Source organism: Pecten maximus, unplaced genomic scaffold, assembly GCF_902652985.1.
Source record: "Pecten maximus unplaced genomic scaffold, xPecMax1.1, whole genome shotgun sequence".
Lineage (NCBI taxonomy): Eukaryota > Metazoa > Mollusca > Bivalvia > Pectinida > Pectinidae > Pecten > Pecten maximus.
In genome coordinates, this window is record NW_022979784.1 from 1 (window position 1) to 5,716 (window position 5,716).

The 5,716-nt window shown below is 35.0% G+C and overlaps 1 long non-coding RNA gene across 1 annotated transcript; it reads left to right on the forward strand.

Moving 5' to 3' along the window:
- The first annotated feature begins 2,867 nt into the window (after positions 1 to 2,867).
- LOC117319201 lies at positions 2,868 to 3,576 on the forward strand. Its single transcript, XR_004530621.1, has 3 exons — positions 2,868 to 2,911; positions 3,015 to 3,064; positions 3,226 to 3,576. It is a non-coding gene; the product is annotated as an uncharacterized LOC117319201 (long non-coding RNA).
- Positions 3,577 to 5,716: the final 2,140 nt, after the last annotated feature.

The following is a 5,716-nucleotide window of genomic DNA, read 5'->3' on the forward strand; positions in this document are numbered from 1 at the left end:
CCGACCAAACCAGTTGTATCAATAGTATATTACGTATAAATTTCATACATCAATCTTAACGGACCTGTTAATGTTTCTGCAGGCTTTGAAAGACATCATAAAGATGATTCGCCCTAAACAAATATAAAGCCAGCTGGTCCATAATTAGTTTAAAGCTAACAACTGTATATGCCTATCCAGTCTATCTGTTCAACCGCTAAATGGAATGGAAACGCCCGGTCTTACGTCATCTAAACACCCAGCCTATTTATAGGAAAATACACCTGTCGAGTGGAAAAATACTGAGAAGGTCGAAAAAATAGGCCATTTTCACACCAATCTTGTGACTGTTCTGCTAAAGATATCGACAAAACTGAACACACCATTTTCTTCAGGAAACATATATCTATGTTCATGTGCATCATATAGTTTCTGATTTTTTTTTTTTTTTTGGGGGGGGGGGGGGGGTGTAGGGGGGGGTGGGGGGCGGGGATTTCGAGGGCGATTTACACAGAACCTCTTAGTCAAAATGACGATTTTGGCATGTTTGACTCAAAATATTTCATGAATATGAATTTCCACAGGGATACCAGATACATCCAGACCTAAACCGAGCCGAGTTCTACAATGGTTCAAAAGCACATCAAAATTGTATGTGCCATTTTTTCCGCTCCCAAATCGCTATAATAGCCGGCAAAAATCGCGAATTAGCTCCTACTATCATTACGTTCCGTATAGAACGATAACGAGTTATCGCCCCTTACTACACTTCATTCTTTATTTAAAACAACTTTCCACAAAACGATTAAGAATTCGCAGACATCATACATAAACGTGCCTCACTGTGTGTAAGGCGTGATAGGCATTAACAACAACTCGAGCACTATGACATAGGCCTTGACAACTTGTTTGGTGTTGGAGCCCGGTCACATCTGAAAGTCAAGGACATAAAACAGCATACATATTTGAGAACACATAAGATGATAATTTAATTGTAAGAATTCGGTATTTCACTTACATCATGTACTTTTATTTTAATAAACAAACCAAACCAATTCAGTTTTTGCGATAACGACGACATGGCATTTACTCCCGCTGTTTTACGTTAAGGTAACAAATTCAGGTCAAAGTTTGGGGTCATGTTGAAAGTAGTCCCGTCAGATGTTGAACATTTACGGGTAAGATGTTTAAATTTGCAACTCGCATGCATTAATATAATAATATTAGTGTTATATTATATCTTACTAATATCGTATATTGGGTTATTTCGCTTTCCAGTCAAGACAGAATAAACGAAAGAGAACACACGGAACAAAGGTAAGTACATGCGCTACGTAGTTTTATTTTGTTTTCGCCATTTCCACAAGTGATTCGTTACATTTTATTAGTTTACTGGAAAATTCTAAATTATCATCGACCTTTAATGCTTTTATTCCGATACTCTGACACATACACACTCGATATTTAGCACATTTATAGCATGAATGGCTAGCAACAAAGCCATGCAAATTATTGACCTTAATCTTCGAAGCTCAAGGTCACGGTCAAGGTTAAAATTCAAAATTAGCGGTTAGATAAGGGAATCGAGGAGAAAACGAAGAGAAAGCGAAGGTAAAACACAGAAAAACGACCGTCAGAACGATAGATAGGTCGCTGATCATTTCCTGGATGGAAACCCGTGTGTTGACCTTGATCAAATCTAGTTTGTAAATATGCTTGATAAATTGTAAAAATCGGGTGTACTTAATTAATTATTGAATACTGCAAAAATCGTAGGTTAAAAAATATATGATAGAAAACATACTTGAAATATTCAATCATTGTGGGGAAAATGAAAATAACCAAAACCTCGGACTAGACAATTGGGATAGAACAGAACATCGTCTGTTTACATGTATTAGGTATGCGTTATAATTTCATGACTACGGAATGTAAATACAATACCTGGCACGCATGTTCTTTAGCAGTACTCTTACTTCCATTGGCACTTGAAATTGTACAGATAGCGTTGTATTTCAATACACATGATCTAAACAAAAGACTTGTCCCGTAGATATGTTGCTTAATGTGTGTCACGCCGGTAATTTCATCAGTGGTTGCTCAATAGTCGGCGTCAATAAGAACTTACATCTTTTACATTGCTGGGACCTTCCTCGGTGCACATTTTTGTTTCGAAAACGACGAAACTCACTCATAACTGAAATTGTAATGAGACAGAAAGTGGCGCGAATCAGCTTTCTGTGACGTCGAGTACGTCCAAATAAAAGGACACTGGAATAGGCTTCTGAACGTATTAAAATCTTGTTAAAATCTTCCGCTGGATTTTATAAAATTTTGTACTTTGTTAAATACAACACAATTTAAATCCAAAGAAATATTTTCATTTCCAAAAAGTAATAATCTTAAAGATATATTTAGATCTAAATCACTTAAATGGTTTAAAAGCACTTAAGTGATTTAGATATAAATAATGTTATGTAGGCCTATATAGGCATGTATTTATGGATAGGGTATATTCATGCATACGACCACATCCCCACATACACACATAAATGCACACATATATAATAACATTAACAAACTATTCTCAAACAAGTTAAATGTTTTCCATTTCAGCAATAGTGGATCTAATCCGAGGTAATTTTTTCAATGAATCGTTATGAGGATAGATTTGATGAAACATTATAATACTATTATACCCATACTGTACCGTTCTTTTCTATGTACTACGCACTGGACTTTTTTTATTAAATACACTGTATATATGGAGAGATTATATTTAATGCATACGCCCAGATATCCCCATACACACATACATGTACACATATAAAATAACATTAACAAACTATTATCAAACAATTTAAATGTTCTGTTTTGATTTCCATTTCAGGTCTATTGTGCCAGATTGCATCAGACGTATTTTCTGTAGAAGGTAAGTTTTCAATGAATCGTTATGAGGATAGATTTGATGAAACATTATAATACTATTCATGGTGTATAATGAATACTTAACATGATTGTTTATGTTGTTTTAGGACGGAAGGCAACGATAATGGAAGTGGGGGTGATTCCAGCAGCCAGGAAAGTATGTATATATGTATGTTTTAATGTATGTATAAATGTGTGTGCGTGCCATTATGTAACAATCAGAAGGCAAAGGGAAATTATTGTAAAATGTCTTTAAAGTTTGATTGGAGAAGATGTGCTATCCTCTATTATATTTTGATACTTATTTTTATATTACAGATCAAGATATGTTGGAGGACTAGTCGATAGCAAGGATTTCGCTGTCGACATATTTGTGGATGTCATGCCTCGATTTCTGCTCCACCATACAGAATTAACTTACCTACCGATTTGACTAGTAATTTGTTAAAAATGTATTGACAAAACGTGATGATATCTTGCACGGCCAAGAGTGTCATATCGGCTTTTCATAGAGAGAACATTATAATTAATTTAATTTAAGGGGATAATCTCAATTTAAGAACTTTTGCAATGATTTCGATCACTAAAGAGATAAACTACATTTCAATTTCTTTATTTAACATGTCCAAAGTATAGACTGCCAGGAATACTAATTTAGGGTTGGTTATTTGTGGATTTGTCGGTTACATTGTAAAAAACGATAACAGTAGTAATATGAAAAATCTCTATTGAACAAAAAATTCGAAAAAGAATAAAATTATGAATTTATCAAAAAGATAGCATAATAAATTATTAACATTATAACATTATATGAGATAATCTTTCAATTGTTTGGAATCATTCTACAAAGTGAAATTTGGTACAATAAAGTAAAAACATAATAATTACACAATGAATTTTATTTTATATTTTAGAGCTTGAAATAGATTCTACATTGTAAGGGCATTTTCGACCGAAATACATGTATATCTATGCTCGCTATATAGTTTTCAATGTAAAAATTCAGAATAAGATGATGCGGAAATCAGACCATAGAGTTTTATAGTAGTAATATGAGTTTTCACGCTATTCCTGATATCAGTTTATGTTATATATTCATATATCATAGAACCAAAAAAGTTTCTCACCTTCAGAGCGAATGTGCGACTTTTAACAAAACTACAAAAGAAATTTATCAAATAAACTCCAGCAATGCTTATACTCTCTCCTCTATATTTCTAATTGAAAAATCATAATTGTAATATATTGTTCTGATCGTCTGTACAGTAAGCAGGAATACGACTATCTATCAATGGATCTTTGGCAACTAGAAAATTGAAATCCATTTCTATACAATATAGATGAATAAAGTAAAGACCGCAGTAAGAATGTGATGTTATATCTTCGATAACCATTTGAGCGTTCATCCCTTCCCCTTACAACCCTAGAATGCGTCAAAGCGAAATGGATTAGTTACATAAATATGTTCTTTTGCAATTTTCAAAGGACTGCATCTGCGATTAATCAGCCATTATTACACCCGGGAACTTACTGTTGTATTTAAAATCAGGACTTGGCCTGCCTGTTCTATCATGTTTCATGGGGATTCCATGAATTTCGGAATTTGATTGTCTTTCATAGAATTTCATTTGAAAGATTCCGTTTGTTGTATCATAATATGCATAATATTCATACGGATTTGTGTAATGTCTTCCTGAAGAAAGGATATGATGCATGAGATCAAAACAGTGCTTCAGAGATGATCAGACGGAGATCTCTATCAGATCAGCAGCCATCCCGGATGAACTAAAGCTTTGTATATTATGTGTCGTGGACGAAGGATAAGGCGCTTACCCTACCTTATGTACCTCCTGGCCTCCTTATTTTCTTTTCTTTAAACGGTCTTCATGCAAACCTTTTTTTCAGAAAGTTTGCTTTAATTAACTCGATTATGAGTTAGAATAACGACTGTGTTACTGTGATGGTAAAATCATTTTCATGGCACAGTCCCTGTTCTAAAAGAAAACTATCAGGTTAATTACACTGATTCACCATCATCAACAGATTGGCGGGCTGTTCTGGGAGGACGAGGGGGGGGGGGGGGGGGGGGGGTCGTTGTGTTCCCTGTTACGTCGTATTCCGGGTTTAACCACAAACGTCGAATTTATTAGCCAACATGGCCGCCTGATTCCCTGTCGAACACGCGCTCGTGCCCCAGGTCAATGAATCATGTTACGTCATACAATTTAGGCTTCACTACTCTAATCTTATAACTGGACAATTATGTATACAAGAACACTACACTCCCGAATTGCATATAGCACACGATAGTGCGCAAAGTAAATACGTATCTTTAATTCATTCATGTGATTGGTTTGATGTGATGCGTTCGGTTGTATCGTCTTTGTCACGTGATTGTCTGTTGGCTTCCAAACACGACGTTTTCCCGGCCTGGCAAAGTAGATGATCTAATGTCATATGTTAATTCATCAGAGAGAAATCTCTTCATCGGATTTATCATGAAGTAAGTTACCTTATGATTTTGGTATATACGAAAAACTCACAACTTAATCCACGAAAATACAAATAAAATGAAATTAGACTCGGTGAGAAAACGCGACAACCCATCTTGAACCATCAGTTTTTAAGGACATTCTCTGCCATGGAAGGGAGATAACTCTCAAATTTCCTAAAGACAACAATATTTACAACACAATCAATGATATTTAGTTTTACCTTCAGTAACGGAAGAGAAAAAGGCAGACATCCACGGAGAGACAAATACACCTATTCCTACTTACCTGCCACAAAGCAAACATTATCCAATCAC